Source organism: Odocoileus virginianus, unplaced genomic scaffold, assembly GCF_023699985.2.
Source record: "Odocoileus virginianus isolate 20LAN1187 ecotype Illinois unplaced genomic scaffold, Ovbor_1.2 Unplaced_Contig_53, whole genome shotgun sequence".
Classification (NCBI taxonomy): domain Eukaryota; kingdom Metazoa; phylum Chordata; class Mammalia; order Artiodactyla; family Cervidae; genus Odocoileus; species Odocoileus virginianus.
In genome coordinates, this window is record NW_027224370.1 from 178,643 (window position 1) to 202,909 (window position 24,267).

The 24,267-nt window shown below is 38.3% G+C and overlaps 1 long non-coding RNA gene and 1 pseudogene across 2 annotated transcripts; both read right to left on the reverse strand.

Annotated features, from left to right (window-relative positions):
- Nucleotides 1-3,292: 3,292 nt before the first annotated feature.
- On the reverse strand, nt 3,293-24,267 carry LOC139034223 (uncharacterized). 2 transcript variants are annotated; one of them, XR_011486643.1, is made up of 4 exons: nt 23,723-24,267; nt 22,359-22,462; nt 7,447-7,555; nt 3,293-3,715 (listed from the first exon to the last, which is right to left on the reverse strand). It is a non-coding gene; the product is annotated as an uncharacterized lncRNA (long non-coding RNA). The 2 variants fall into 2 exon arrangements; XR_011486644.1 differs by having other exon boundaries at nt 7,390-7,555.
- On the reverse strand, nt 4,840-6,680 carry LOC110124424 (tRNA wybutosine-synthesizing protein 2 homolog; annotated as a pseudogene).

The window sequence follows — 24,267 nt, forward strand, 5'->3', positions numbered from 1 at the left end:
GTAAGAAATACAAATTATGAACAACTCAGGTACAAGCACTGATATTGAAGCTGTGGTCAAACATCTCCCAAAAACAAAAGCCCAGGACCAGAAGGCTTCGCAGGAGAATTCTATCAAACATTGAGAGAATAGCTAATGCCTATCCTTCTAAAACTCTTTCAAAAAATTGAAGAGGAAGGAACACTTCCAAATTCATTCTATGAGGCCACCATCACCCTGATACCAAAACCAGACAAAGACAACACAAAAAAAGAAAACTATAGGCCAATATCACTGATGAACATAGATGCAAAAATCCTCAACAAAATTTTAGCAAACAGAATTCAGCAACACATCAAAAAACTCATACACCATGATCAAGTTGGTTTATTCCAGGGATGCAAGGATTCTTCAATATACACAAATCAATCAATGTGATACACCATATTAACAAATTGAAAGATAAAAACCATATGATCATCTCAATAGATGCAGAAAAAGCCTTTGACAAAATTCAGCACCCATTTATGATAAAACTCTTCAAAAAATGGGCATAGAAGAAACTACCTCAACATAGTAAAGGCCATATATGATCAACCTAGAGCCCACATTATTGTCAATGGTAAAAAACTGAAAGCATTCCCCCTAAGATCAGAAACACGACAAGGGTGTCCACTTTCACCACTATTATTCAACATAGTTCTGGAAGTCCTAGCTACAGCAATCAGAGAAGAAAAAGAAATAAAAGGAATTCAGATCAGAAAAGAAGTAAAGCTCTCACTGTTTGCAGATGACATGATACTGTACATAGAAAACCCTAAAGATAGTATCAGAAAATTACTAGAGCTAATCAGTGAATTTAGCAAAGTTGCAGGATACAAAATCAATACACAGAAATCACTTGCATTTCTATATACTAACAATGAAAAATCAGAAAGAGAAATTAAGAGAATCAATCCCATTCACCATTGCAACAAAAAGAATTAAATATCTAGGAATAAACTTACCTAAGGAGACAAAAGAACTGTACACAGAAAATTATAAGACACTAATGAAAGAAATCAAAGACAACATAAACAGATGGAGAGATATTCCATGTTCCTGGGTAGGAAGAATCAATATTGTGAAAATGACTATACTACCAAATGCAATTCTACAGATTCAATGTGATCCCTATCAAATTACCAATGGCATTTTTCACAGAACTAGAACAAAAAATTTCACAATTCATATGGAAACACAAAAGACCCAGAATAGCCAAAGCAATCTTGAGAAAGAATGAAGCTGGAAGAATCAACCTTCCTGACTTCAGATTATACTACAAAGCTACAGTCATCAAGACAGTATGGTACTGGCACAAAAACAGAAATACAGGCCAATGGAACAAGACAGAAAGCCCAGAAATAAATCCATGCACCTATGGGTACCTTATTTTTGACAAAGGAGGCAAGAAATATACAATGGGGCAAAGACAGCCTCTTCAATAAATGGTGCTGGGAAAACTGGACAGCTACATGTAAAAGAATGAAATTAGAACACTTCCTAACACCATACACAAAGATAAACTCAAAATGGATTAAAGACCTAAATGTAAGACCAGAAACTATAAAACTCTTAGAGGCAGAACACTCAATGACATTAATCTATGACCCATCTACTAGAGTAACAGAAATTAAAAAAAAAAGTAAACAAGTAGGACTTGGTTAAATTTAAAAGCTTTTGCACAGCAAAGGAAACTATAAGCAGGGTGAAAAGACAACCCTCAGGATGGGAGAAAATAATAGTAAATGAAACAACTGACAAAGGATTAATTTCCAAAATATACAAGCAGCTCATACAACTCAATACCAGAAAAACAAACAACCCAATCAAAAAGTGGGAAAAAGACCTAAACAGACATTTCTCCAAAGAAGACATACAGATGGCTAACAAACACATGAAAAGATGCTCAATCATCACTCATTATTAGAGAAATGCAAATCAAAACTACAATGAGATATCACCTCACACTGGTCAGAATGGCCATCATCAAAAAGTCTACAAACAATAAATGCTGGAAAGGGTGTGGAGAAAAGGGAACACTCTTGCACTGTTGGTGGGAGTGTAAATTGATACAGCCACTATGGAAGACAGTATGGAGATTCCTTAGAAAACTAGGAATAAAACCACCATATGACCCAGCAATCCCACTCCTAGGCATATACCCTGAGGAAACCAAAACTGAAAAAGACACATGTATCCCATTGTTCATTGCAGCACTATTTACAATAGCTAGAACATGGAAGCAATCTAGATGCCCATCAACAGATGAATGGATAAAGAAGTTGTGGTACATATACACAATGGAATATTACTCAGCCATAAAAAGGAATGCATTTGAGTCAGTTCTGATGAGATGGATGAACCTAGAACCTATTATACAGAGTGAAGTGAGTCAGAAAGAGAAAGATAAATATTGTATTCTAACACATATATACAGTGTCTAGAAAATTGTTACTCAAGAATTTATCTACAGAGTAGTAGTGGAGAAACAGACATAGAGAATAGACTTATGGACATGGGGAGAGGGGAGGAGAGGGTGAGATGTATGGAAAGAGTAACATGGAAACTTACATTCAGTTCAGTTCAGTTCAGTTCAGTCACTCAGTCGTGTCCGACTCTTTGCGACCCCATGAATCACAGCACGCCAGGCCTCCCTGTCCATCACCAACTCCCGGAGTTTACTCAAACCCATGTCCATTGAGTCAGTGATGCCATCCAACCATCTCATCCTCTGTCGTCCCCTTCTCCTCCTGCCCCCAATCCCTCCCAGCATCAAGGTCTTTTCCAATGAGTCAACTCTTCGCATGAGGTGGCCAAAGTATTGGAGTTTCAGCTTCAGCATCAGTCCTTCCAATGAACACCCAGGACTGATCTCTTTTAGGATGGACTGGTTGGATCTCCTTGCAGTCCAAGGAACTCTCAAGAGTCTTCTCCAATACCACAGTTCAAAAGCATCAATTTTTCAGTGCTCAGCTTTCTTCACAGTCCAACTCTCACATCCATACATGACCACTGGAAAAACCATAGCCTTGACTAGATGGACATTTGCTGGCAAAGTAATGTCTCTGCTTTTTAATATGCTATCTAGGTTGGTCATAACTTTCCTTCCAAGGAGTAAGCATCTTTTAATTTCATGGCTGCAGTCACCACCTGCAGTGATTTTGGAGCCCAAAAAAATAAAGTCTGACACTGTTTCCCCATCTATTTCCCATGAAGTGATGGGACCAGATGCCATGATCTTAGTTTTCTGAATGTTGAGCTTTAAGCCAACTTTTTCACTCTCCTCTTTCACTTTCATCAAGAGGCTCTTTAGTTCTTCTTCACTTTCTGCCATAAGGGTGGTGTCAGCTGCATATCTGAGGTTATTGATATTTCTCCTGGCAATCTTGATTCCAGCTTGTGCTTCTTCCAGCCCAGCGTTTCTCATGATGTACTCTGCATATAAGTTAAATAAGCAGGGTGACAATATACAGCCTTGACGTACTCCTTTTCCTATTGGGAACCAGTCTGTTGTTCCATGTCCAGTTCTAACTGTTGCTTCCTGACCTGCATACAGGTTTCTCAAGAGGCAGGTCAGGTGATCTGGTATTCCCATCTCTTTCAGAATTTTCCACACTTACATTACCATATGTAAAATAGCCAATGGGAATTTGCTGTATGGCTCAGGAAACTCAAACAGGGGCTCTGTATCAACCTAGAGGGGAGATGGGGAGGGAGATGGGAGGGAGGTTCAAAAGGGAGGGGATATATGTATACTTATGGCTGATTCATGTTGAGGTTTGACAGAAAAAAAATTCTGTAAAACAATTATCTCTCAGTAAAAAAATAAATTAATTTTTAAAAAAGTGGACAAAGGACTTGAATAGGCATTTTCCAAAGAAGTTATACAAATGGTCAGCAAACAAATGAAAAGACGTTCAACAGCATAATTAGAGAAATGCAAAATAAAACCACAAGAAGGTAACTACTTCATACCCACTAGGCAATCCAAAAAAAAAAAATACCAAAGAACAAGTGTTGATGAGGCTGCGAAAAAAAAAATGGAACCTTTGTAAATTGCTTGTGGGACTCTAAAATAGTGCAACCATTCTGGAAAGCTTGGTACTTTCTCAAAAAGTTCAACAGAATTACCATATAACCTAGCAATTCCACTGCTAGGTACATGCCCGCTAAGAAATGAAAACAGGTGCTCTAAATTTATCTAAAATTAATGATAATTGCAAACCTCTGTGATTATACTAAATACCACTGAATCATTCATCTAAAATGTGTGAATTGTATTTTATATGAATCATGTCTCAATATAGCTGTTATGTGTATGTACCCACACATTTACATACTCTCACTCACACACATGCATGTGGAGTGAAGTACCAGTATATGCTACTACATGAATTAACCTTAAAACATTAAGCTAAGTGAAAGAAGCCAGTCACAAAGGACCACATATTATATGATTCCATTTATATGAAATGTCCAGAATGGGCAGGGACAAAATATACATTAGTGGTTGCCCAGGACTTGAGGAATAGGGAATTGGGGTGATTATAGATAAAGGTTATAGGGTTTCTCTTTTGAGGTGACAAAAATATTCTAAAATTGCCTGTGGTGATGATTCTAGAACTCTGCAAATATACTCAAAACTACTGAGTTATACACTGTAAGTGTGAATTATAGCTCAATAAAGCTGTTTTTTCCTAAAAAAATTAAAATATATCACTGGGAGACAAGGGGTTACAGCTTGAATAGAACTAATAAGGGAATCAACTGTGGAAGCTTACTCACACACAGAACCCTGTGCCCCAGGATTCATCTCTGCTAGTCAATTAGAGGGCATAGAGGACACAGCTGGTGGTTTATATCCTGGACTATGTGATCCACATGGGCAGCATAGGATTTTACTGGCTAAATATGCAAGATGTGTGTCTTCCACATTTTGCTATGCACTTGTTGGTAGAGACTGGCACCATGAGTTTCTACAGGTTTAGCCCACCTTTGCCTCTGTGGTCTGGTGGCTACAACCAGCATTTCCCTCACAGGAACTCTAGTAGCTTTATATTTCTACTTGTCATTGATAATTTGCTGAGGATTCTAACAGTGCTGCTTCTCTTCTATGTCCCTACTTCCAGAAAGCTAGATTCTTCCCCAGGAAAGATTCCACATTTCAGTGGACATGCAAAATACCTCCAGTGTTCTGGTGTAACATGTGGCAGGCAATGAACTGGCCAGAGGTATGGGCTAGCCCAAGACCTAACCTGTCAGCAATGGGCAACAGTTTCAGCTACAAGAGACATAAATAAATGAGCAACAGCAGCAGTATTATAAAATGGGATATAGCCACAGAACAGCAAGAGGGAAAATGACTATGAAGATTTTCCCAATCTTTTTTTCCAGTTGTGTATTTTGAAAAGAAGGAAAAACAAATAAATTCTTTTCCTCTTTATTTTGTAGGAAATAAGGATGACTCATTTTTCATGAGTTTTCACTCCAACTTAACATTTCTGCCCTCACCTTCCTCTCTAGTTTCTTTTAGAGGAGGCACTCCATATCTTTAAGCAGCTTTAAAAATCCTAAGTCTCATAGTTTTACTTCAACCACTTGATTATCTTCCTGCACTAGTTCCAGACCTTGGCTGCTTACCCAATCAATCCCCTCCTCTACCCAATTTTAACTATCTACATGTAACACTCAAATTATTTGAGTAAAATCATTCTATGTAAGAACAGTACTTCGTACAGTGAGATGGTAAAGGTGAACAGTACAGTTGGTCTTATTTTGTTTTTGGAACAAAAGGATATTTTCTGAAAGTCATTGCCTGGGAGTATATGTGGAAAGTCATTCTGAGTTGTCAAAAGATGTATTTCCCCTGCACTCACCTTCCCATTATCCTCCAACTATAGTTGACACCAATCTGCTACTCCATTTATCTCTAGATCTTTCCCTCAGAGCAACTACAGTATGAGGATTCCAATCACAGTCATGGACAAAGGCATCATCAGCATAAACTAAGAATGGTAATGTAAAATAGTCAATCTCTACAGAAAGATTAGACACTGGCTGATATTAATATTATAGGTCCCAAATGGCCAACCATAAATAAAGGTTTCAAACTCTAAGATTCAGAAATTGCAATCTCCTTGAGGGAACACCCAGTTGTAGACAGAGTTGGGAGTTAATTTCCTATAATCATGGGGCTTCCCTGGTGGCTCAGATGGTAAAGAATCTGCCTGCAATGCAGGAGACTCAGGTTCAATCCCTGGGTTGGGAAGATCCCCTGGAGAAGAGAATACGTACCCACTTGACTATTCTTGCCTGGAGAATCCTATGAACTGAGGAGCCTTGCAGGCTATGGTCCACAGGGTTACAAAGAGTCAGACACAACTGAGCAGCTAACACTTTCACTTTTCATATTCAAGACCTATCTTTATCTTCCTCCTCTTTATCTCAATAAGCAGATACTTAGTACTATATTGACTGGGGAACTTACAAACATGCTCCTTAGGGCTAAGATAGTATTATTAATAAAAAATATTTAGAAGATACATAGAAACACCATAAAACTTTGAATACTTTATTTATACCATGCACATACCAAAGGGCAGTGCATTTAAGGTAATAACTGCACAGTAGTGTTCAAAAGATAGTAGATAGAAAGGCATTTGCTATGCTGTACTCAGCCAAGTCCAACTCTTCGTGATCCTTTGGACTCTAGCCTTTGGGCTTCTCTGTCCATGGAATTCTCCAGGCAAGAATACTGGAGTGGGTTGCCATTTCCTCCTCTGGGGGATCTTCCTGACCCAGGGATCAAATCTGCATCTCCTGCAACTCTTGCATTGTAGGTAGATGGATTCTTTACTGCTGAGCCATCAGGAAGCATTAGCATTCCTTAAGTTACTCTGGGCAGAGTTTAAAAAGTTATTTATGACAGTCTAGTGAAGGAAGTTATGAGAAAACATGTCAGGCATCAGATTCGTGGGAGAAGGCTCACAGGTATAAAAAAGGTGGCAGTCTATTAGGGGGTGCTGACATTCAGTAGGACTTTAGACTTCATCCACAATGAAACAGGAAGAGTCTTCAGGAACAGAATTGCATGATCAAAAGGAAGACAATTTCTTCCTACATTTTAAAGAGCTCACCTGACAAGGGGACATTAAATTTCCTAGAAAGGTGATAAAGAATTTTTATTCTATTAACAAAAAGAGATTTGGAGTTCATTGCACTTTAATACAAATATATCATATTTGAACAACATAATTTTCTCATGGCCTTGAAGAATAACACAAATAAAGACTCAAGAGTGGACCAAACCTGAGTAGGGGTCTGGGGAAGAGGCTGCTACTTCAAACTTATTGTCCCTAGAATCATCACCTGCATAGAGAACTCCCACCCAGTGCTTCTCCAGTTCAGGGCAGTGACATCACTCACAGCCTCTCTGCCGGGGTCCAGCCTCGGCATGATCCAGGGGGCACCCTCAGGATGAACAGCATCAGCGAGAGAGAGAAGACATGTGAGACCAGCCTTGATAGGACCAAGTCTGCGAGGGAGAGAGAGCAAAAGATAGAGAGAGTGACCAGATTGGGGGTGCAGCAGAGTCTGGCAATGCTTTATTTTTTACCATAGCTTTTATACCCTAAGTTAGTACATTTCTAAGGGGAAGATAGTTTAACATTACGTCAGCTTGTCCTTCACAAAACCAGGGTGTTTTCTGCATACTTCTTTGTTTATGAGGGTCTTGTACATTATCTTCTGGCCTTGGGGCCTATTAACATTTTATGCAGGTCAGGTGAATGTAAACCTATTTTCTGTTTCTATGGTGACCTTAACTGAAAGGTAGCAGTCTTATAGGGCAACAGTACAGAGTAGAAGTATAACCTTGTTAACATAAAAATTAATCCTTCTGCAGAAGTTGTCAGTTGAGTTTATCTAAGAAGTTTATCCCACATTGACTCTGCGACTTTGGTGAGGCAGCTTCTACCTAGCACTCCTGGCTGACAATTAACAACCATCTCATTGTTACCACACTAGGGCTAAGCTCTTATTTTTCTAGATCTTTAACTATATTAACAATGGTTTCCATAACACAACCTTAGCACATTAAGAGCAAAAACACAGCAAGCAAATGTTAACCCAATAACCACCTTTAGAATAATTTTTCTTATGTTTTCTAATAGGACTCCTTCACCCCCCAAAAAGGCTCTATGTCTATTAGGGCCTTTATATGATCAGGTTCTTTATGCTGTTTTATGATTAGGGTATTATGAGCAGTCATGCATATTAGTACCAAGGGCATAAATGCATTTGGCTAACAAACTACCAGCAAAGGAGTTTAAATTAAAACACTCCTTTCACCCTGGATAATCTCATAAAATACCACCACCTGGGAAACTTATTGATTAAAGTTCTAAATTGATTCTTATTTGGGGAAGAGATCGGGGAAGGCCTTCTGCCTGTGTCACAGAAATTAGGGAGTAGTCTATTGAGGCAGGCATCAGAAAGACAGGTATCATCTTTAAGGTGAGCGCTGGGGGCAGCTTTTCGAAATCCCTGAAAACCTGATCTGCCTTGCCTGTCAGGCTTTCTCCTCATGACCTTGTCATGGGTGGGATCTCGTGAGCTGGCCTTTTCGAAACCCCTGAAAACCTGATCCGCCTTGCCTGTCAGGTTTTCTCCCTCATGACCTTGTCATGGGTGGGATCTCGTGTGCCGGCTCCCGGCACCTCTCAGTGAAGATCTCAAAGGAGAAGATGTACTGGATCCCATCAAAATCATTCCTAAGGAAAGAAATATAATAAATGGAAAGCTGAATAACAAAGGCATAAAATTTAAAAAGTGAGAGCTCACAGCTGTTCATGACATTATAGATGCTGGTTCAGACAAGAATTGAAACTAAGAACAATAGCGAAGATGTAAATGCTTACTATGTGTGAGGCACTATGCAAATACAGTGTCCCAAATCTCTTAATCATCATCCCAATGATCTCAAAGGTTATTACAACCACATTTACAGATGAGGAAACTGAGATTCACAGACACACAGCTAGAAAGTGATAGAGCTAGCATTCGAACCTAAGGTATCTCTTAGTTTGTGCTCTTAAATAGCCTCCAAGTTTCCAGTAAACTATCACTCGAGAGAATTGGCTTATGACCCTTCCAGCTTTCCCTTTTTCTTTTGCTCTTGTTAACCACCTCCCATACATACATACCTCTCCAAATGGATTTCCACTGGTTCTACTACAGTCATCTAGAACTTTCATATTCTGGAAGACAATTTAACTTACTAAAAGGAACTGGCCCTCCTTGGTGAAATGACTGGTTCTCCCAGGGCTGTGGCGGGAAACATACAAAACGAGTAAACGATAGCGCCAGAAAGGAAGTAAGTGCTCAAAAAAAAAAAATGGGGACATGCCTAAGGGACATAGGGACCAATGTGAAAGAGTTTCTAATGATCAAAGCTGGAACAAGTTGAGAAATGAAATAAATAATTCTTCCTTATAGAAGAATGCAAAATAATTTATGTATATTCTCACCCTCCAGGAAGTGAAGTTTAATCTTCCCCAACCTTTCTTGAAGTGAGTTGGATTTAGTGACTAACTTCCAAAGAATAAAGTATAGAGAGGGAGGGAAATAACTTTACAGAGGATAAACCTGGCAAAGGTTGGTCAACTGATAAAGGCTTTGATATGGTATGAGGAGAATGACATTTTACCTTTGTGGTCTTCCTCCCAAATACCCATAACTCCAGTCTAATAATGAGGAAAACATCAGACAAACCCCAATTGAGGTACAGTCTACAAAATACCTGAGTAGTACTCTTAAATACTGTCAAGGTCATCAAAACAAAGAAACTCTGAGAAACTGTCACAGTCAACAGGAACCAAAGGATATATGGGAACAATGTAATGTGGTGTCCTGGATTGAATCCTAGAACAGAAAAAGGCAATAAGTAAAAACTGAAGAAAACACTAAAGTATGGATTTTAGCTCATCAATATAGGCTCATTGACTATAGCAAGTGTACCATACTAATGCAGCATGTTGATAAAAGGGGTAACTGTGTGCAGGGTAGGGAGTGGGTGGATATGGAAACTCTCTGTACTATTCTTGCAACTCTTTGATAAATATGAAATTATCCTAAAATACAAAGTTTATTTTTAAAAAACTCAAAACTGTAGAAAAGAAATAGAATCAAAGCCCACTTTTGTTCTCATTAATTGTGAACTTTGTATAAGCCACTGTCTAAACATTGGTATCCTTGTTTATAAAACAGAATATTTTTTTTAGTGACATCTACAAGTTGGCAAACTAGGAAGCTCCAGGCTCTCCTTCTCCCACCCTCATTAACATTTTTTTAAAAACTAACTAGAAATTGGATAAAATAACTTTGTTGGAAGTCTGGAAAACAACCTATAGCAACCAAACAAAAGATTAATCAAGATAAAGAAACATAGGGAATGCTAAGAAATTCCATAGTATTTTCACTTACTTGTACCCCACCTCCCCTTCCCCTGTAGTGCACTGAAGCACAGTCTGGGGGATGCAGTGACCCAGTGTCAATTTCTTCCTTCTAACTGGAAAAAGGAAGGCAGACCTTTTTGACAATGTTCTAATCTGTCAAGGGGCTGCTTGAGGTATTGGTCTTAAGAGTTTAGAAAGAGAAAAGCAGTATAGCTCAGATATTAGACTAGGAAAAGCCACAGGAAATCCCTCAAGAAAGCTGAAGAGGTACTACAGTCTGCGGTAAGACACTAGAGGTAGAGGAACACAACAGAACATCAATGGTCCCCAGAAGAAGTAGTAATGAGAGACTTTGGGAATTAAAACACTTAAAAACTGATGTGTATTTAAGGGAATTGGAAAAAGCACACACAAATAAAAACAAAAGTAAAAGAACGCAAAGTTGCCAAAGCAAGATGTATACCTAGAAAAGGTCCAAGAAAACTTTAAGCCTTCACATGAGGCTGATTCCAAGGCTTAGTGCATTCATACATGCTCAGTTGCTAAGTCGTGTCCAACTCTTTGCAACCTTATGGACCATACCAGACTCCTCTGTCCATGGGATTTTCTAGGCAAAAATACTGGAGTGGGTTGCCATTTCCTTCTCTATGGAAACTTCTTGAACCAGGGATCAAACCCATGACTCCTGCATTTCCTGCATTGATGGGCAGGTTCTTTATTGCTGAACCACCTGGGAAGCCCTCCAAGGCTCAGAGCCTTGTTAGTTATCAAATGTCTTCCCCAGCACAAAGCCTATCTGCAAGGCTGCTTTAAAAAAAAAACTAATTTTTCATTTAAAAAATCACAAAGCATACAAAGAAATAGGAAAAAATGCCACATTCAAAGGAAAAAAATAAAGTGGCAGAAACTGTCCCTGAAAAAACACAGGTACAGAAGTACCAAAGACTAAAACAACTATCCTAAATATGCCCAAAGAATTAAGGGAAAATACAAAGAACCAAAGGAATCAGGAAAGGGATATATTTTTTAAATGAGAATAACAACAAAGAGATTAAAATTATAAAAAGGAACAAAAAAGAAATTCTAGAGTTGAAAATACAGGAATTCAACAAAAATATCCACTAAAGGGGCTCAACAGTAGACTGAAACAGGAAGAAAGAATCAGTGACACTGAAGATATCATGTGAAATTATCAAGTCTGAGGGGCAAAAACAAATGAAGAAAAGTCAACAGAGATTGAAAGACTTATGGGACATCATCAAGTAACATATGCATTATGACAGTCCCAGAGACTGAAAGGAAAAAGGAGTAGAGAGGTTATTGGAAGAAATAATGGCTGAAACCTTCCAAAATTTGAGGAAAAATATGGATTCACAAGTCCAGGAATCTCAATGAACTCTGAGTAAGATTAACTGAAGAGGCTTACACCAGGATACATTATAATCAAACTGCCAACAGCTAAAGTGAGAATCCTGAAAGGAGCAAGAAAAAGTGATCCATGTGCAAGTGATTCTCAATAGATGATCAGCAAATTTCTAAGTGAAAACCTCAGAGTCCAGAAGTGGCATAACATTTATAGGGCTGAAAGAATAAATGTTAACTGAGACTTCTATATTATATCTGACTAAACTGTACTTCAGAAATGAGGGAGGAATTAAAACATTCTCAGATAAACAATGTTCATTATCAAAAAGGAAGGTTTAGCCACAGAAATTAAGCAAGAAAATAAATAAAAGGCATCCAAATTGGAAAGGAAGAAGTAAAATTATCTGTATGTAGATCACATGATCTTGTATGTAAAACATCTAAATATTCCTCCCCCCAAAAAAGCTCATTAGAATAAACGAATTCAGTAAATTTGCAGGGTACAAAATAACATACAAAAACCAGTTGCATTTCTATATACCAATAATGAACAATCTGTAAAAGGAATTAAGAAAATACTTCCATTTATAATAGTATCAAAAAGACTAAGTATAGGCAACAAAACAAAAAATAAACAAGTGGGACTACATCTAACCAAAAAGCTTCTGTACAGCAAAGGAAAGCATCAACAAAAGAAAAAGGCAACCTACCACATGGGAAATATGTCTGATAATATTTTAATATTTAATATTTGCAGATAATATGTCTGATAAGGGGTTAGTATCCAAAATATATAAAGAGCTCATAATACTCAAAGGGGAAAAAGCAAACAATCTGATTTAAAAACGGGCAGAGGATCTGAATAGACTTTTTTCTGAAGGCATACACATGGTCAACAGATACATGAAAAGGTGCTCAACATCACTAATCATCAGGGAAATGCAAATTAAAACCACAATGAAATATCACCTCACATCTGTCAGAATGGCTATTTTCAAAAAGGCAAGAGATAACAAGTATTGGTGAGGATGTGAAGAAAAGGGGATCCTTGTGCACTGTTGGTGGAAATGTAAATTGGTATGGCCACTATGGAAAACAGTATACGGGGTCTTCAAAAAATTAAAACTAGAACTACTACATGACCTAGCAATTCCAATTCTGGGTATTTACCTGAAGGAAACAGAAACACTAAGTTGAAAATAATTATGTGACCCAATGTGGACTGCAGCATTATTTACAATAGTCAAGATATGGAAGCAACCTAAGTGCCCATGTATGGATGACTAGAAAGAAAATGTAATACACATATACAATGGAATATTTCTGTTGTTTCATCTCTAAGTTGTACCCAACTCTTTGTGACCCCATGGACTATAGCCTGCCAGGCTCCTCTGCCCATGGGATTTTCCAGGCAAGAATACTGGAGTGGGTTGCCATTTCCTTCTCCAGGGGATCTTCCAAACCCAGGGATCAAACCCACATCTCCTGCATTGGCAGGTGAATTCTTTTACCACTGAGCCACCATTCAGTCACAAAAAGAAGGAAATATTACCATTTGTGACTACATAGATTGACATTGAGGGCACTATGTTAAGTGAATTAAGTCAGAGAAATACCATGTGAGGTCTCTTATATGTGAAGTCTTAGAGAAAAAAAAATCCTCACAGTTAGAATAGACTGGTCATTGCCAGAGGCCAGGATTGGGGAGTGGGTGAAAAGGATGAAGGCAGTCAAAAGATACAAACTTTCAGTTATAAAATTAGTAAGACCTGGGATGTAATATACAGCATGGTGAATATAGTTAGCAATACTTCACTGTGTACTTGAAAGTTGCTAAGAGAGTAGATCTTAAAAGTTCCAGAAGACAAAAAGAAAGGCCATGAGAAAATACTTGAGGGGATAATAGTTGAAAATTTCCCTAAAAGGGGGAAGGAAATAGCCACTCAAGTCCAAGAAACCCAGAGAGTCCTAAACAGATTAAACCCAAGGCAAAACACCCCAAGACACATATTAATCAAATTAACAAAGATCAAACACAAAGAACAAATATTAAAAGCAGCAACAGAAAAACAACAAATAACACACAAGGGGATTCCCATAACGATAACAGCTGATCTTTCAGTAGAAACTCTTCAAGCCAAAAGGGAATGGCAGGACATATTTAAAAGTGATGAAAGAGGAAAACCTACAACCCAGATTACTGTACCCAGCAAGGATCTCATTCAAATATGAAGGAGAAATCAAAAGATTTACAGACAAGCAAAAGCTGAGAGAATTCAGCACCACTAAACCAGCTCTTCAACAAATGCTAAAGGATCTTCTCTAGACAGGAAACACAGAAAAGGTGTATAAACTCGAAACTAAAACAACAAAGTAAATGCCAACGGGATCATACCTATCAATAATTACCTTAAATGTAAATGGGTTGAATGCCCCAACCAAAAGACAAAAACTGGCTGAATGAATACAAAAACAAGACCCCTATATATGCTGTCTACAAGAGACCCACCTCAAAACAAGGGACACATACAGACTGAAAGTGAAGGGCTGGAAAAAGATATTTCATGCAAATGGAGACCAAAAGAAAGCAGGAGTAGCAATACCTCATATCAGATAAAACAGACTTTGAAATAAAGGCTGTGAAAAGAGACAAAGAAGGACACTACATAATGATCAAAGGATCAATCCAAGAAGAAGATATAACAATTATAAATATATATATGCACCCAACATAGGAGCACCACAATATGTAAAGCAAATGCTAACAAGTATGAAAGGGGAAATTAACAGTAACACAGTAATAGTGGGAGACTTTAATACCGCACTCACAACTATGGATAGAGCAACAGAAAATTATCAAGGAAATACAAACTTTAAATGATACAATGGACCAGTTAGACCTAACTGATATCTACAGGACATTTCACCCCAAAACAATGAATTTCACCTTTTTCTCAAGTGCACATGGAACATTCTCCAGGATAGATCACATCCTGGGCCATAAATCTAGCCTTGGTAAATTCAAAAAAATTGAAATCATTCCAAGCATCTTTTCTGATCACAATGCAGTAAGATTAGATGTCAACTACAGGGAAAAAAAACTATTAAAAATTCCAACATATGGAGGCTAAACAACACACTTCTGAATAACCAACAAATCACAGAAGAAATCAAAAAAGAAATCAAAATATGCATAGAAATGAATGAAAATGAAAACACAACAACCCAAAACCTATGGGATTCAGTAAAAGCAGTGCTAAGGGGAAGGTTCATAGCAATACAAGCTTACCTCAAGAAACAAGAGAAAAATCAAATAACCTAACTCTGCACATAAAGCAACTAGAAAAGGAGGAAATGAACAACCCCAGGGTTAGTAGAAGGAAAGAAATCATAAAAATTAGGGCAGAAATAAATGCAAAAGAAACAAAAGAGACCATAGCAAAAATCAACAAAGCTAAAAGTTGGTTCTTTGAGAATATAAATGGACAAACCATTAGCCAGACTCATCAAGAAAAAAGGGAGAAGAATCAAATCAATAAAATTAGAAATGAAAATGGAGAAATCACAACAGACAACACAGAAATACAAAGGATCATAAGAGACTACTCTATCAGCAACTATATGCCAATAAAATGGACAACTTGGAAGAAATGGACAAATTCTTAGAAAAGTATAACTTTCCAAAACTGAACCAGAAAGAAATAGAAAATCTTAACAGACCCATCACAAGCACAGAAATCAAAACTGTAATCAGAAATCTTCCAACAAACAAAAGCCCAGGACCAGATGGCTTCACAGGTGAATTCTACCACAAATTTAGAGAAGAGCTAACACCTATCTTACTCAAACTCTTCCAGAAAATTGCAGAAGGTAAACTTCCAAACTCATTCTATGAGGCCACCATCACCCTAATACCAAAACCAGACAAAGATGCCACAAAAAAAGAAAACTACAGGCCAATATCACTGATGAACATAGATGCAAAAATTCTTAACAAAATTCTAGCAAACAGAATCCAACAACATATTAAAAAGATCATACATCATGACCAAGTGGGCTTTATCCCAGGAATGCAAGGATTCTTTAATATCTGCAAATCAATCAATGTCAATACACCACATTAACAAATTGAAAGATAAAATCATATGATTATCTCAATAGATGCAGAGAAAGCCTTTGACAAAATTCAACATCCATTTATGATAAAACCCTCCAAGAAAGCAGGAATAGAAGGAACATACCTCAACATAATAAAAGCTATATATGATAAACCCACAGCAAACATTATCTTCAATGGTGAAAAATTGAAAGCATTTCCCCTAAAGTCAGGAACAAGACAAGGGCGCCCACTCTCACCACTACTATTCAACATAGTTTTGGAAGTTTTAGCCACAGCAGTCAGAGAAGAAAAAGAAATAAAGGAATCCAGATTGGAAAAGAAGAAGTAAAACTCTCACTGTTTGCAGATGACATGATCCTCTACATAGAAAACCCTAAAGACTCCACCAGAAAATTACTAGAGCTAATCAATGAATATACTAAAGTTGCAGGATATAAAATTAACACACAGAAATCCCTTGCATTCCTATACACTAACAATGAGAAAACAGAAAAGAGAAATTAAGGAAACAATACCATTCACCATTGCACAAAAAAGAATAAAATACTTAGGAATATATCTACCCAAAGAAACAAAAGACCTATTTTTAGAAAACTATAAAACACTGATGAAAGAAATCAAAGATGACACAAATAGATGGAGAAATATACCATGTTCACGGATTGCAAAAATCATATAGTGAAAAATGAGTATACAACCCAAAGCAATCTATAGATTCAATGCAATCCCTATCGAGCTACCAACGGTATTTTTCACAGAACTAGAACAAATAATTTCTCAATTTGTATGGAAATACAAAAAACCTCAAGTAACCAAAGCAACCTTGAGAAAGAAGAATGGAACTGAGGAATCAACCTGCCTGACTTCAGGCTATACTACAAAGCCACAGTCATCAAGAGAGTATGGTACTGGCACAAAGACAGAAATATAGATCAATGGAACAAAATAGAAAGCCCAGAGATAAATCCATGCACCTATGAACACCTTATCTTTGACAAAGGAGACAAGAATATACAATGGAGAAAAGATAATCTCTTTAACAAGTGGTGCTGGGAAAACTGGTCAACCACTTGTAAAAGAATAAAACTAGAACACTTTCTAACAGCATACACAAAAATAAACTCAAAATGGATTAAAGATCTAAATGTAAGACCAGAAACTATAAAACTCCTAGAGGAAAACATAGGCAAAACACTCTCTGACATAAATCACAGCAGGATCCTCTATGACCCACCTCCCAGAGTAATGGAAATAAAAGCAAAAATAAACAAATGGGACCTAATTAAACTTAAAAGCTTTTGCACAATGAAGGAAACTACAAGCAAGGTAAAAAGGCAGCCTTCAGAACGGGGGAAAATAATAGCAAACGAAGCAACAGACAAAGGATTAATCTCACAAGCAGCTCCTGCAGCTCAATTCCAGAAAAATAAATGACCCAATCAAAAAATGGGCCAAAGAACTGAACAGACATTTCTCCAAAGACGACATACAAACACATGAAAAGATGCTCAACATCACTCATTACCAGAGAAATGAAAATCAAAACCACAATGACGTACCATCTCACTCCAATCAGAATGGCTGCTATCCAAAAGTCTACAAACAATAAATGCTGCAGAGGGTGTGGAGAAAAGGGAACCCTCTTACACTGTTGGTGGGAATGCAAACTAGTACAGCTACTATGGAGAACAGTGTGGAGATTCCTTAAAAAACTGGAAATAGAACTGCCATATGACCCAGCAATCCCACTCCTGGGCATACACACCGAGGAAACCAGAATTGAAAGAGACACGTGCACCCCAGTGTTCATCACAGCACTGTTTACAATAGCTAGGACATGGAAGCAACCTAGATGTCCATCAGCAGATGAATGGATAAGAAAGCTGTGGTACATATACACAATGGAATATTACTCAGCCATTAAAATAATACATTTGAATCAGTTCTAATGAGGTGGATGAAACTGGAGCCTATTATACAGAGTGAAGTCAGGTCAGAAAGAAAAACACCAATACAGTATACTAACGCATATATATGGAATTTAGAAAGATGGTAATGATGACCCTATATGCAAGACAGCAAGAGACACAGATGTAAAGAACAGACTTTTGGACTCTGTGGGAGAAGGCTAGGGTGGGATGATTTGTATAGAACAGACTTTTGGACTCTGTGGGAGAAGGCTAGGGTGGGATGATTTGATAAAATAGCATTGAAACATGTATATTACCATATGTGAAACAGATCACCAGTCCAGGTTTGATGCATGAGACAGGGTGCTCAGGACTGGTGCACTGGGATGACCCTGAGGGATGGGATGGGGAGGGAGGTGGGAGGGGGGTTCAGGATGGGGAACACATGTACACCCATGGCTGATTCATGTCAATGTATGGCAAAAACCACTACAATATTGTAAAGTAATTAGCTTCCAATTAAAATAAATAAATTTTTAAAACTAGTTCTCATCACAAGTGTAATTATGTGTGGTGATGGATGTTAATTAGACTTATTGTGGTGATCATTTTGCAATATATACAAATATGGAATCATTGTGATGTACATGCAAAATTAATACAATGCTATATGTCAAATATATATATACATGCATATGTATCAAAAAAATAAAATACTCAGGAATAAACTTGGAGAAAGCAACAGCACCCCATTCCAGTACTCTTGCCTGGAAAATCCCATGGATGTAGGAGCCTGGTGGGCTGCAGTCCATGGAGTCGCTAAGAGTCGGACACAACTGAGTGACTTCACTTTCACTTTTAATGAATTGGAAAAGGAAATGGCAACCCACTCCAGTGTTCTTGCCTGGAGAATCCCAGGGACCAGGGAGCCTAGTGGGCTGCCATCTATGGGGTCGCACAGAGTCAGACACAACTGAAGCAACTTAGCAGCAGCAGAAGGAATAAACTTAACCAAAAGGTGAAAGACTTTTATGCTGAAAATTATAAAATGTTACTGAAAGAAATTAAGGAATACATAAATAAATAGAAAGACATCCATGTTTATGAATTAGAAAATTCAATATTGTTATGATGCCACCAAAAGCAATCCCTATTAAAATCCCAATGACATTTTGGCAGAAATTTTTAAAAATACCCATCCTAAAACTTCTATGGTATCTCGAGGAATTTTGAATAGTTACAAAAATCTTGAAAAAAAAAAAGTTGGTGGCCTCATACTTCCTGATTTTGAAACTTACTACAAAGTTACTGTTACAAAACAGTGTGGTACTAGCAAAAACAAACATATAGATCAATGGAATAGAATTAGGAGCCCAGAAATAAACCTTCACATATATGGTCAATAGTCACATGATTTTCAACAAGGGTGTCAGGACCATTCAGTGGGGTAAGGGAAGTCTTGAACAAATGGCACTGGGAATACTGGATACCACATGCTAAAGGATGAAGTTGGATCCTTACCTTAAACCAGATACAAAAATTAATTTGAACTGGAACAAAGACTTAAATGTAAGAGATAAATCTATAAAATTCTTAGAAAAAGCATAGAAGAAAGGGTTCATGACACTTGATTTGGCGAAGTTTTCTTGGAAATGATACCAAATTACAGGCAACAAATAAAAAAAAAAGATAAGTTGATCTGCATCAAAATGTAAAACTTATGTACATCAAAGGACACTATCAAACACAGTAAAAAGGCACCCCACAGCACGGGAAAAATATTTGCAAGCCATATACCTGATAAGGGATTAGGATCCAAAATAAATTTTTTAAAACCCCTACAACTCAACAACAACAAAAAACTGAACAACCAGATAAAAAAATGGGGAAAGGAATTAAATAGATATTTCTCCAAAGATATACAAACAGCCAAAAAGCTCACTAATTCTTAGGTGTGAGATAACAGAAAACATATGTATTTGGTTACATCCTTGGTTTCTAGCACAGAGCTCCTAAACCCTTTCCTAAGAGCACTAGGAGCACCTCTTATTCTAATATTTGGTCTTTCACCCCAGTGGTAAGAGCACTAGGAGTATCTTTTGTTCTAATGAGGCAACTCTGGGTGAGCTCCTGGATGGGGGCTGGTTATCAGAATGACCAAGCTAGGATCAGAAGCTTGGACTTTTTGGCTCCACTCCCTCCCTATCCTCCAGAGAGGGGAGAGAGACTAATAGAGCAATAATTGATCATACCTATGTGATGAAGCCTCCAAAAAAATCCCCAAAGTAGGGATTCAAAGAGCTTCCCAGTGGGTGAACACATCCAAGTACCAGGAGGGTGATGCACCCCAGCTCTTCAGAGACAGAAGCTCTTGCACTCAGGACCCTCACAGAACTCATTTTATATATCTCTTCATATGGATGTTCAACTGTATCCTTTCTCATATCCTTTAATAAACCAGTAAATGTAAGTAACTGTTCTCCAGAGTTCTATGAGCCACTCTAGTTAATAAGTTGAACCCAAGGAAGGGGTCACTGGAACCTCTCATTTATATAGCCAGTTAGTCAGAAGCACAGGTGATAACCTGAACTTACAATTGGCATCTTAAGTGGACGTGGAAGGCAGTCTTGTGGGACTGAGCCCTCAACCTATGAATTTGATGCTATCTCCAGGTAGATAGTGTCAGAATTGAGTTAAATTGTAGGACACCCACCTGGTATCACAGAGGATTGCTTCATGTGGGGAAAAACACAGAAGTAATAAAAGTGTTATATGTTAAAGTAAAAGAGACACACAGGAGAAGAGAATGGTAGGTTTTTCCAATATAATAGGGAAATGCAAATCAAAACCACAATAGAATATCGCTTCATACTCATTAGGGTTGGCTGTATTAAAAAAAAATAACAATGTTGCTGACGATGAAACAGTAACCCTTGTGTACTGCTGGCAGGAATGTAAAATGATGCAGCTACTGTGGAAAATAGTAGGATGGTTCCTCAAAGAGTTAAACATAGGGGCTTCCCTGGTGGCTCAGTGGTAAAGAATCTGCCCTCCAATGCAGGAGACATGGGTTTGATCCCTGATCCAGGAAGATCCCACATGCATTGGAGCAACTAAGCCTGTGTGCCGAAACTGTTGAGCCTCTGCCCTAGAGCCTGTGTTTGTTTTTCAGTCATATCCCACTCTTTGCGATCCCATGGACTGTAGCCCGCCAAACTCCTCTGTCCATGGAATTTTCCAGGCAAGGATACTGGAGTGGTTTGCCATTCCCTTCTCCAGGGGATCTTCCTGACCCAGGGATCAAACCCAGTCTCCTGCACTGCAGGCAGATTCTTTACTGTCCAGTCCACATGGACTGTAGCCCACCAAGCTCTTCTATCCATGGGATTCTCCAGGCAAGAATACTGGAGTGGGTTGCCATGCCCTTCTCCAGGGGATCTTCCTGATCCAGGGATTGAACCCATGTCTCTTATGTCTCCTGCATTGGCAGGCAGGTTCTTTACCACTAGTGCCACATGGAAATCCCCACCCTAGAGCCCATACTCCACAAGAGAAGCCACTGCAATGAAAAGCCCACACACCACAACTAGAGAGTAGCCCTGCTCCCCACAACTAGAGAAAAGGTCACACAGCAACAAAGACCCAGCACAGCCAAAAATAAATAAATAAAATTATTTTTAAAAATTAAACATAGAACTACCACAATCCAGCAATTCAACTTCTGTGTATATATCCAAAGAACTGAAAGCAGGGACTCAGACAAATATTTGCACACCCATGTTGACAGCAGCATTACTCACAACAGTCAAAGGGTTAGAAGCAACTCGGGTGTTCAACAATGCAAGAAGGAATAAACAAAATGTGGTATATACATACAATGGAATATTATTTAGCCTTAAAAAGGAAGGAAATTCTGATACATGCTACAACATAAATGAACCTTGAAGACATTATGCTAAGATAAATAAACCATAACTAAAAAAAAAAAACAGTGTTATGATTTCACTTATGTGAGGTATGTATTCAAATTCATAGAGACAGAATGGTGGTTAACAGGGGCTGGGGAGAGGGGGAATTAGTGTTTGCTGAGTACAGAGTTTCAGTTTGTGAAAATATGAAAGTTCTGGAGATGGCAGTGATGCTGGTTGCACAAAGTGACTATTCATAATGCCACTGAATTAAATACACCTTAAAATGGTTAAAATTATAAATTTTGTTAGGCATGTTTTATCACAATAAGAAAAAAGCACACTAAAACTTTCTCCCAGGTTTGGTGAGAATCAAGTGAGATCTATGTAAAGAAGCTCTGTAATCTACTGGATTGGCCCAAAAGTTTGTTTCAGTTTTTCTATAACAGCTTGCAGAAAAACTCAAACTTTTGGGCCAGCCCAACATACGGCCCTTCACAAATAGTAACTCTTTTTAATCATCACCCTGTTTATCCCAACCTGATACCATTATCCACATGCTCAATCAAGCCCTGCTCACCTAGCAGCATACTGTTGGAGTTTAAGTGCTATCCAGTGATATCCACCTTCATTTCGCTAGGCCCTGGATTCCACGTGCCAAGGCAAGTCTCCCATATTCTGGTTCTGAAACAGAACAAGACCCCAAATTGCCAAAAGTTTTAGACAAGCCTGGTGGTTTCTATAGAAGAAAACTCAAAAGATTTCCTCTTTTTAATCAGTTTTCCCCAATGCTTAGTTTGGAAGCAGTCCTCAATTAGTAACAAGAGATCAGCATGCCACTGCCAAGAACAAATGAAATCTTCCAATTCAGCTAACCACCCAACTCCCTGGTCTGCTACCAAGCAAAAAATCTCATAAGGTAGCCTTTGGACAGGTGAAGAATCCCAAACTTCCTTTGAAGGAACAGGATTCTGGGAAAGGAATACAGAAAATATATTCATTGAGCATGAATTGAGAAAAGTAGTTAGATAAGAAATAAAAAATGAAAATGTTAAAACCGAAAGACTGAATAGCCAGCTTTGAAGGATCAATTATCTATAGAGTAGCCTCAGAGCTGAACCCTCAAACATTCTCATAAAGTCTAAACACTGGTGCAGAACCAGTGTGATAATGCAGTAGTGCAAAACCTAGGAATGATGTTTCTTTCTGGAAAGCAAGCCAATTGGTACCCATGGCCAGATACTGACCAGGATCTGTGTCAACATTCAGGTGCTCTCTGAGGGTCCCGAGTTACCTTATGTCTGCAGGCCTCCTAGAGGATTTTTCTTAGCTTAGGTAATGCTACAAGGGCTATTTTGAATCTTTTCCATGAAAAGACGTCTATCCAGAAGTTGCTACCTTTCACAGGGGGATGTTATTCCATGACTCTCCGAGATGTTATACCTATAGCAGCATCAGACAACACCTTCTGTCTTCATTTTGCTACAAACTGGAGGCAAAACAAATGTGCCTCTCTGGGAGTGAAGCAATGAAGGGAAAAGACGATCATGGACAATAGCAATGAGACGTAGGGTCATAGGCATCTAGCCTGTATTTGAAACCCAAATATAAAAAAAAAAAAAAAAGGCTTAGGAAATATCCCTTGTACACATCTCTTCCTTTTTAACCATTAGGAGTGGTTGATGAAGTGACAGAACCAACAATCCATTCTCCACAAATGGCTGAAGGCAGAACAAGCCATGGTGCCTCAACCTGTTCTTCATTGGTTCATTATTATCAGCCATTGATCCACCATCACCGGGCCCTATGCTCTAAGTTCTTTCCCAAAAATAATTTTTTTTTTAAGTTACGCCATTAAAAATTCTGAGTTATACTTGAAAGCAGTAGATACAGCACATAAACATTCATCCTCTGGAGCCAAAGCAACCCGAGTTAAAATCATACCTTAGCTGCTTGCTGCGTACCAGGGATCAAAGATACTTCCAGTTCCGATGTTTTCTGATACCCTGCCTGCCAACATCCTCCGTCGCCCCGCCCCCTCACCACCAAGCACATGAAGCCCACAGGCTACATGAAAGCAGGCGGATTTGTTCTGCTTTTACTTCCCCATATCCTCAGCTATGTTGACGCCTTGACACTGAGCAACCCTCATTCTCTAGGATGCCTCGACTCTCTTTCCTTCTCTCAGTCCGAACATTCACAGCTTTTTTTTTTTTTTTTTTTTAATTTTTTTTTATTTAAAGAATAAAACTCACGCCGCTGGGGCGGGGCCACTTGTTTCCCTTCCCTAACAGGGCTGAACTAAAGTTAAAGTGCCAGGGTTGTGTATCAAATGACTTCCCTGTTACTATGGTAAAGCCGCCGCCGCCGTCATTTTTGTGGTCGACAATTACTTGCGTTAGCCTAAGGAAAAAATGAATAACAAGAAATTCTATATACTAAAAGCCTTCAAATTAGCCGAGCTCTAGCTCAGAACGGAGTTATTCTCA